At 46.4% G+C, this 10791-nt stretch overlaps 1 pseudogene; it reads right to left on the minus strand.

Moving 5' to 3' along the window:
• Positions 1 to 3559: 3559 nt before the first annotated feature.
• On the minus strand, positions 3560 to 9922 carry LOC136638896 (zinc finger protein 709-like; annotated as a pseudogene).
• Positions 9923 to 10791: the final 869 nt, after the last annotated feature.

Consider the following 10791-nt stretch of genomic DNA (forward strand, 5'->3'; position numbering starts at 1 on the left):
GAGGAAAAGTTCATTACAGGTTACAAGTCATAGTAGATATGTGTAAGCTCTTGGTTTTAGAGGCAGGCTGCCTCTGATTGCCAGATGCAGGGGAGAGCACCAGGATGCAGGTTGTGTCTGTTGTCTTGTGTGCCTCCCTGGGGCATTTGGTGGGCCACTGTGAGATACAGAAAACTGGACTAAATGGGCCCTTAGCCTGATCCAGCAAGGCTCTTCTTATATTCTCAAACTTTTTAGCACCAGGACCCACCAGAAGTGATGTCATTAACCTGGAAGTGACATCATCAATTTAGGCTTCTATTTAACTTGAAGATGTGCCAGCCTCTGCTCTAGGAACTGTTCTAGGTCAGCACTCTCCTCCCCTCCTCATTTCTTTTTCCTCTCTATCCCCTTTTTCAAACCAGAGAGTGGAAGGAGAAGGGGCAGCAGAGGCAAGTGGGTAGTTAGAGATGGGTGCCCCCCACCAATCTGCTGCCTGAGGTGGCCACTTCAGTTGGCCAGCTCTAATTTGTAGGCATATTCCCCAAAAAATGAAACATAAAAGGAAGGAAGAGCACAACTTCATCCAGTTATTTCTCAGTTTTGAAATCATGGGGATGGTTGTGAACAACTTCCTATTTTTGAGCATATGAATGTATACCTTGGCGTCAAGGCAAACAGTTCACACTGAAGCACCCAGAAGTTCACTTAAAGCCACTTCTTGTGCTTTGGATAATATTATGAATGATACATAAATTGTACTCACATGGGTCCTGAAAAGCTACAAGACTGTCAGCTCTTAAGAGTGTGAATTTAGCTCAGAGCAGTCATAAAAAATAATGTTGTTGACACTTGAGGAAAAAGCAGGTTTCCTGTTTGAACTTTGACAGGTATTAGAAGATGTGAGTAACGTCAAATGTTGGGTTTGCTTTCAAGGCCGTCTGTGGTCATAGGTTTCTCACATTTGTTGTGTGCCAAGCAGCTTTGAACTGTTTGCAGCACTTTGCGAAACCCCCAAACAATAAACCCTCAGAGATTCTTATCAAGAGACAGGATCCGTTATGCATTTGTGAACAGGTTACTGGAGATCAAAACTGTTCCACATGACATGCCTCGCTTTCTGTAAAATGTGGTAGATGTTTCTGATACAAACAAATATCATGTGTTAAAAAAACCAGTTGCTAGATACATAAAAATGAATCGCCTTGCTTCTATTTCATAGCCTTTGGCAGGAAAAAGATGCTTTTCTGAGTCTGGCCATTGGTTTTTTTTACCTGAATAAAGTTTGATATTTTTGACAACAAAGCTATGTAGGAAATTCCATGTCAAATCAAAAACGACAATAACTTCAAACACCAGTTTTGGCACTTTATTTGTGTTTTGGAGGGTCCAATCCTATCCAACTTACCAGCGCTGAGGAAGGTGTAATACAGCCCCAAAGAAAGGGAACAAACATTCCCTTACCTCAGGGCTTTTCAAAATGGGGCGGCGTGATGCCCCAGCCTGCAGGCTCTGGCCTTGCCCCCTTAAGGGGCGGGGCAGCCTGGAGGCAGGGAGGAGGCAGCAGGAGTGGGGGAAGGCAGCGGCGCGATCCCCAGGATCGCAGTGCTCAGGGGGGCTACAGGGGCTTGGGTACACGTACCCAAGCCCCTGCAGCCTCCCTGGGGGTGTGGGGAGCCCGGCGCAACCTGCAGCAGGCCTCCCCGCAGCAGTGAAAGTAGATGCGGAGCGTTCGCTAAAGCTGAAGTGGAGCGCAATCGCTCCACATCTACTTTCACTGCTGCGGGGAGCCCTGCTGCAGGTCACGCCTGGCTCCCCGCACCCCCGGGGAGGCTGCAGGGCTTGGGAACGTGTACCCAAGCCCCTGTAGCCCCCCTGAGCACTGCGATCCTGGGGATCGTGCCGCTGCCTTCCCCCACTCCTGCTGCCTCCCCCCTCCCACCCACGCAAGAACTTAGTGGCTCTCAAACCCTCCCAGAGAGTTTGAGAACCACTGCCTTACCTTGAAGAGACCTCTGTGATTGAGCACCCACTGCAGGATGCAGCGCACACCTCATTGGCACGGCTGCATCAGCACTGAAAAGTTGAATATATTTATAAGAACATAAGAATGTAAGAACAGCCCCGCTGGATCAGGCCATAGGCCCATCTAGTCCAACTTCCTCTATCTCATAGCGGCCCACCAAATGCCCCAGGCAGCACACCAGATAACAAGAGACCCGCATCCTGGTGCCCTTTGTTGCAACCTAACATAGCCCATTCTAAAATCAGGAAGTTGCATGTACACTTACACATACACACACGCCCCATTCCCTCCCTGAACACATACGCAATGCCCTTCTCTTTTCAAATCCTGAGGATAACAGGGGATAGTAAGTATCTACTATCAAACTTCATCCACATCTTTCTCCTCCACCTATTGAATTTATTGAATAGGCAACTAACCACCTTGTCTGGTGCCAAACTGGCATAGACTTGAGAGAGCCATTCCCATCACTCCATCAATGCTTTGTGGTCAATGTCTTCCATTGTGTTTCCTGAAGGACACTAACCGGACTAGTACAATCTACTCTGGGTAGGGTTTAGGAAAAGATTTAGGAAAAGGTCAAATGACTCAACTTTCTACAGAATTTAGCATTATCTTGACTGAGGGAACCAAGCAAGCATTAGGGCAAGCATTAGGGAAATATTAGGATGTTATAACTTTTCCTAACAAGGATGGCAAATTAACTTGGTAGTACAGTGAACCCTCAGTGTAATGGAATAAAAGGAAGAGGTTCTGTTAATACTGAAAGTCAATTAAATCCAAACGCACTGAAGTTAATGGAGGCATATATGTCCAAAATGTATATGAATAGTTTTTCTTTGGGGGGGGCAGAAAGTGACCATTTCTGAAGTCTGTGAAATTGAGGTCCGTTAAATTGAGGGTTCATTCTATCATGTACCATAGTGATTGGTGCTGGAAACCAACTTGGGACACCGACTGAGATACAAATATCCAGAAGTTTCAGACTATAACCTCAGAGGAATAAGCAGACAATGTGGCAGTCCAATCCTACCCATTCTGATGCTCAGAGGAACAGCAGCACCGAAATGGCTGCTGGATCCTATGGGCACTGAGGTAGCCACCGGAGTCTCTTCAGGGTAAGGGAGCGTTTGCACCCACAAGCATTGGGCCATAAGTATCTGCTATTTGGACTTCATCCAAATACTCCTCGTCCATCTACTGAATTTATTGATGGATCCTATTGGATTGGGCCATAAGTATCCGGGCACATGCCATGCTTTATAGCTTTTTCTTCTTCTGGATATATAGACACCCCCCTGTATCTGCAGGGGATACGTTCCAGCCCCCAATATGGAAACTGCAGCTATGGAGGAACCCTAGATCTGCACACTCCCCCTCCCCACACTCCCATTAACTTCATTTAGGTTCTTACCACAGGCACCAAGTGAAAATGTTCCTTTCACAGGATGCTATGAGCATGCAAGCTTAAAGCAGGACATGCAGGCAGGCAGCCTGAATGCTTGAAGAAACTAATCTAACGTGAACAGGAAGTAGGAAGTCAACTGCTTCCAGTTAATGTTCTATTCGTCTCTTCAAGCTTTCCCCAGGCACTGAAAAGCTGCTCTGCTGGCCACCAAACTGCCAGTCGCTCCTGTGGCAGGTCCTCCGGGTGCTGAGGCCCAGTACCGACTTGCATTGGTCCAGCACAGTGCTCCTTGCTGCCTGGGTGCTGTGAACATGCTTTACGGCAGGGGTCTCCAAACTTTTTGGCCAGAGGGCCGCATCAAATATCTGGTGTAGTGTTGGGGGCTGGAAAAAAAAATTAAATATAAAATTTAAATAAATAAAATAGATATAGAACCTAGATGAGCGAATGAATGGGCTCAATCATGCAACCTTTCTGGCCCTCAGAACACCCTCCAGACACAATCAGAGCACAGTTCTGGTCATGTTCAGTTGAGTGGGCCAGAGGCTTTCAGGGGACAAGAGGTTCTGAGCTGATTGTGACAGATCAGGAGAGAGATATTGGGGTGGTGGTGGACAGGTCGATGAAAGTGTCGACCCAGTGTGCGGCGGCAGTGAAGAAGGCCAATTCTATGCTTGGGATCATTAGGAAAGGTATTGAGAACAAAACGGCTAATATTATAATGTCGTTGTACAAATCTATGGTAAGGCCACACCTGGAGTATTGTGTCCAGTTCTGGTCGCCGCATCTCAAAAAAGACATAGTAGAAATGGAAAAGGTGCAAAAGAGAGCGACTAAGATGATTACGGGGTTGGGGCACCTTCCTTATGAGGAAAGGCTATGGCGTTTGGGCCTCTTCAGCCTAGAAAAGAGACGCCTGAGGGGGGACATGATTGAGACATACAAAATTATGCAGGGGATGGACAGAGTGGATAGGGAGATGCTCTTTACACTCTCACATAACACCAGAACCAGGGGACACCCACTAAAATTGAGTGTTGGAAGAGTCAGAACAGACAAAAGAAAATATTTCTTTACTCAGCGTGTGGTTGGTCTGTGGAACTCCTTGTCACAGGATGTGGTGATGGCGTCTGGCCTGGATGCCTTTAAAAGGGGATTGGACTAGTTTCTGGAAGAAAAATCCATTATGGGTTACAAGCCATGATGTGCATGTACAACCTCCTGATTTTAGAAATGGGCTGTGTCAGAATGCCAGATGCAAGGAAGGGCACCAGAATGAGGTCTCTTGTTATCTGGTGTGCTCCCTGGGGCATTTGGTGGGCCGCTGTGAGATACAGGAAGCTGGACTAGATGGGCCTATGGCCTGATCCAGTGTGGCTGTTCTTATGTTCTTATGAGGTTGGCCATGGGCCGGATAGAGACTTACCGTGGGCTGCATCTGGCCCCCGGGCCGGGATTTGGAGACCCCTGCTTTACAGTATGTTCACAACACCCACAGTTGGCAGTATGCATCTACCACTGGTGGTAAAGCCAATAGAATTGGGCCCTTATTCTATCTTGTTCAGTTAGAAACCTAGATAAAAGAAGCTATCCCCCTCCTAATCAAAGATATCATTAAGGAGCCACAGGTCCTGTAAGGCCCCCAAGTGGAGTCCCTTTGGCCTGCAGGAGACCTTCCAATCAGAGAAGGTAAGAGCAAGGCCAGTCCATGGGCACTAGGAAATGACAGGGCAATTGTGGCAAACTTTATTTTTTGAAAAGCAGGAACAAACAATGTACTTCATCTACATTTTAAATGAACACTGCAGAAATACAAGTTGAGTCTCATTATTCGAGAGGGTTAGTTCCCAGAACTCATGTGGGTGGCAAAAATTGTGTTAAAGAAAATTCATTTAACAAAACAATGTCCCTTTGCTAGGCAACTTAAAAACAGCCTTGCTCACCTTTGTGATGTAAGACAGAATCATTAAGAAGACAATGCATCAATCAGTCTCCCTCCAGGCGCTTAGAAAGGCTTCACTCTGAGCCAAAGACCCCCTCCCTTCACCCAAAGTGATTATCTTTCTTTCACATGCTCAGGGGGAAGGGAAGGTTCAAAGCGCCTGGAGAGAGAATGATTGATGGATTGTTAGCCAGCTGCCCTCTCTGGCATTAACAAAGCTATTGTTAAACAACTGTTTTCCTTTAATTTAATCTCATGAGATAGAAAAATCCATGGACAATTAGGTTATACCTGTAATTGCTTGCATAACTGCCTCTCTACAACAATAAGAAAAGCTGTTTTTTTAAACTGTGATTTTAAAGGGGTGCATTTTTCCCCTCCTCCAGGGATCGGCACATTGCAGTGGTCATTCGTGTTGAGTCAAATCTGTGTATAAAAAATCTGTGTATAAGTAGGCTGGACCTGTATCAGGAATTTTACAAACATCAATTATTTGAGGTAAACAAAGGACTCAACATCTGCTGTCTCACTGAGCACAGAAACACTTTCAACACTCCTAAGATGCATAAGGTTTCTCTCCTGAATGGGTTCTCTGGTGGCTCTTAAGTTCATCACACTGATTGAGGTCCCAATCCTATCCAACTTTCCATCATCAATGCAGCCAGAATGCAGTGTAAGGGAACAAACATTCACTTACCTTGAGGAAGAGTCTGTGACTGCCCCTCCACTGCAGGATGCTGCTCATGCCATTTTGGCACAGCTGCATCAGTGCTGGAAAGTTGGATTGGATTGGGCCCTGAAGCTCTTTCCACACTCCTGGCACTTATAGGGCTTCTCCCCTGTGTGGGTTTTCTCATGGACCTTAAATTCATCACTTCAACTTAAGGTCTTTCCACACTGCTGGCAATGATAGGGTTTTCTCCTGTGTGGATTCTGTGATGGGCTATAAGGATGCTGCTGACACTGAAAGACTTTCCACATTCCTTGCAGTGATAGGGTTTCTCCCCATGTGAGTTCTCTCATGGACCTTAATTTCATCACTCCAACTGAAGCTCTTTCCACACTCCTGGCATTGATGTGGCTTCTGTCCTGTGTGGGTTCTGTGATGGAGTATAAGGTTGCGGGTACTGAAGCTCTTTCCACACTCCTGACACTGATAGGGTTTCTCCCCTGTGTGCGTTCTCTCATAGATCTTAAGTTCACCACTGTAATTGAAGGTCTTTCCACACTCCTGGCACTTATAGGGCTTCTCTCCTCTGTAATTTCTCTCATGAATCTTAAGATGATAACTCTGAATGAAGCTCTTTCCACACTCCTGACACTGATAGGGTTTCTCCCATGTGGGTTTTCTCATGGACTGAAGCACTTTCCACACTCCTGGTACTCATTGGGTTTCTTCCCTGTATGCATTCTGCGATGGTGTATAAGAGTGCTGAAGTCCCTGAAGCTCTTTCCGCATTCCTGGCACTTATATGGTTTCTCCCCTGTGTAGGTTCTCTCATGGACCCACTACTCTGACTGAAGGTCTTTCCACACTGCTGAAACTGATAGGGTTTGTCCCCTGTGTGAATTCTCTCATGGATCTTAAGTTTACTATTCTGACGAAAGCTCTTTCCACACTCCTGGCACTGATAGGGCTTCTCCCCTGTGTGGATTCTCTCATGGTCCTTAAGTGTATCACTCCAACTGAAGCACTTTCCACACTCCTGGCACTGATAAAGCTTCTCCCCTGTATGGGTTCTGTGATGGAGTGTAAGGCTGCCTCGGATACTGAAACTCTTTCCACATACCTGGCAGTTATAGGGTTTCTCCCCTGTGTGGGTTCGCTCATGAACCTTAAGTTCACTCCTCTGACTGAAGTTCTTTCCACACTCCTGGCACTTATGGGAATTCTCCACTATGTGAGTTCTCTCATGTATCTTAAGTTTACTATTCTGACGGAAGCACTTTCCACACTCCTGGCACTGATACGGCTTCTTCCCTGTCTGGGTTCTCTCATGGTCTTCAAGTATATCACTCCAACTGAAGGTCTTTCCAAACTGCTGGCAATGATAGGGTTTCTCCCCTGTGTGCATTCTCTCATGGACCATGAAGTTCACCACTGTAACTGAAAGTCTTTCCACATTCCTGGCACTTATAGGGCTTCTCTCCTCTGTGATTTCTCTCATGAATCTCAAGATTATAACTCCGAATGAAGTTCCTTCCACATTCCTGACATTGATAGGGTTTCTCCCCTGTATGAGTTCTGCGATGGTGTATATGAGTGCTGCAATCCTTGAAGCTCTTTTTGCATTCCTGGCACTTATTTGGTTTCTCTCCTGTGTGGGTTCTCTCATGGACCTTAAGTTCATTATTCTGACAGAAGCTCTTTCCACACTCCTGGCACTGATAGGGCTTCTCCCCTGTGTGGATTCTCTCATGGTCCTTAAGTGTATCGCTCCAACTGAAGCTCTTTCCACACTTCTGGCACCTATAGGGTTTCTCCCCTGTGTAGGGTCTTTGCTGTGAAAAATGAGTCTGCCTCCTCTTTCTTCCAATCTCATTCCAAACTGATGCTGTTGAAATAAGAAAAGAAATGCAGTAAGAGACCAACAGAAGAAACTGCAGCTAGTTGGGGAAATCACAAAAAGCATTTTTGATCAGAACTAGAGACCAGAAAAGCCACAGCAACCTTTAACTGCAAGTGGCTTCATCAATATAATGTTTTGCTTCTTTAGAGCCAAAGGAATCTCAGTGAAATAAAGGCCACACCTAGAAAGCAGAAAGAAAGGCCACACCTGCTGCCAGGCATTCTCTCTTTCACTTGGTCCTGCTGATTTCCTTCCTCCTTTATCCAATGCTCTAACAAGGCCTCCTCCTCCTTTCAGGGTCAGAGGCCCACAACACAGCAGGGCTTATTGGGAAATGTAGTCCCTATGCCCAACAGACCTGTGTTTCTCAAACTATGAGTTGGGACCCACTAGGTGGGCCGCAAGCCAAATTTAAGTGGGTCCCCATTTATTTCAATGTGTGTTTTATTTTTAATATATTAGATGTGATGCTACCATGGTATGTGACTGCATTTGGGGAAATGTTGCTGATTGCACTTTTAACAGGCTACAATGTATATGCTTTTAACAATGATAGTCAATAGGGCTTACTCCCAGCTAAGTGTAGATAGGATTTCAGTCTTTGGGTGTTTGCGGAATTTTTTTAAACAGATCAGCAACTGCTTGGGAGGGTTAGGTGGGTTTTTTATTTTAAATGTTTAAACTTATATTTTTTGTAAACGTTTACGTACTTAATTGATTCGATTTAGTCATATGGGGTTGTTAAAAATGTTCCTTCTAGAAGATGTCACTTCTGGCCATGAGATCACTTCCAGTGGGTCCAGACAAATTGTCATTCTAAAAAAGTGGGTCCCAGTGTAGTAAGTTTAAGAACTACTGCATTACACAGTCTGATCCTATTCAGCCCTGTCTTTCCCTTAAGAAATCTTGTTAGAGATTTCCAAGACTGGGGAAGGGGGGGCAGGGCCTAGGAGAGGGTGGTAAAGGTAGTAATTTCTACCTGGGCCTAGGGTCAGAAAGGGGGTCTAGGAGCCAAAAGAAGGGGGCACAGAAATTTCCTGGGATCTTACGTTTTCCAATCTCACCCAGATTCACTGCCCATGTGGGATGCTGCGGGCGTTACCGTGGGCACGTGGTGGCAACTACTGCCACAAACCATAGATGCCAGGCCCAGGAATGCATACATTCCTTAAGTCATTTCTGCCCAATGTTGAATATATGCAACAGGGACCGAACATTTACATCTGTGGGCTGGGCAGAAATGGGTTAAGTAGGACCTGGAGGGAGCCACATCTGGGAGGAAACTGACCTGTTACAGTAACTCTTTGGCTTGTGGATCTGCTTACAGGGGAGTGGGAGGCAGGGCTGGGATCTGGCTGTTATACCAGATCCTAGCCCCCATTCATGAGCAATACGGAGTGGCTGCAAGCCGCTTTGTTCTCCTCGGACTTATGCCACCTCAGAAGACTCACCTCAGGAGTCCAAGGAGACCCAATGGGGCTGCAGTGGCTTACCCAGGGGTAAGGGGAGGAGTTTCCCCTTACCTCTGGCTGAGCCACTTTGGGGCCCTATCTTGCGCTGGATACCAAGCAGGCCTCCCGCCCTGCCTGCCTTAGGTCTCCTCCTAAGTTCCCTTCTCCTTACCCCGGGGAGAGCTGCTGCAACTTCAATGGGTCTACTCGAATCTGTGCCACCTATAGAGATGGCACAGATCTGAGCAACCCGGTGTCACACTGGGCTGCCCGGGAATGGGGTCAGGATCTGGCATAAGTGCCAGGTCCTAGCCCCATCCTCTGCTCTCCAGCCCATCACTCGCCTTCCCCTGCCCCAAAACGCCTCCTCTCCACCTACTCCCCGCCTTCTCCCTGCCCTCCCCACATATACCCCAGACCCCCACGCTGGCTGAGCTCGGCCAGTGCAGACCTACCTTTCTCCGTTGGCGTGGTCTGGATGCAGCCTCTGCGGGCCTGCGTGTATTCCTGTGCCGGCCCAGCCAACATACAAGGAGGCACAAACATGCTTTATGGCACATTCACAACCCTCCCAGGCCAGCTCAAGAGAGTTGCCTTTTGAATTGCGCTCTTAGGTATGCCGCTGAGTGGTGGACGGCTATCTCCACTGAACCTTGCTTTGAGCTTTGTGGTGGTATCTGCCTAAAGTGGCCATTGTTGGAGAATGTAAGTCCTCATCACATAATGCGCCTGTGGCCTCTCTCAGCTAGTAAAGCAATTCTGAGAGTCAAACCTTGACATTCAGTGCATGGTTGTTTTATGGTCTTTTGTTTGTTTCATGTTAACCCCAAAAGCCTTTTTGCCCATTTAATCAGATGTGAAATATTTTAGCTGCACTGCATCCAAGATCCGGTTCCCTGATGACTTTCCAATCATGGTTCAGCTCTCAGTTAATTTAGCATTTTACCACAGAAACTATTGAAATGCATCTAGATATGCTCAGGTACACAATGATCTTGATAGAGGCAAAGCAGTGATGGCATGATAGTTCAGTCAGATGTCAGTGTGCAGAGAGGCAAGGAACACATGAGAATACTATAAAGGAAAGGCACAGATGACAAGAGAACTAAAATGTGGGACTTTGTCATTGGAGATGCATATGAATTACATCTGGTTTGACCTAAAAGCATCATATTGCAGCATCTCAATACAAGGGGTACCCTGAGGCTGCAAGGTGACATAATTTCTTTACTAGATTAACACACAATTTTAAAAATTATTCTATATCCAACACCTTCTGTCCATTCACCTATATAAGTTATATCCATGTGTTTCTAATTCCAGTTCGCCCACTCCCTAAGCTGCCATTGAAGACTATGTAGAAACTACAATTAGTCCAGAATGCGACCACCAAATTCTTAACTGGTTCCAGGCAG

This window comes from Tiliqua scincoides, chromosome 2, assembly GCF_035046505.1.
Source record: "Tiliqua scincoides isolate rTilSci1 chromosome 2, rTilSci1.hap2, whole genome shotgun sequence".
NCBI lineage: Eukaryota > Metazoa > Chordata > Lepidosauria > Squamata > Scincidae > Tiliqua > Tiliqua scincoides.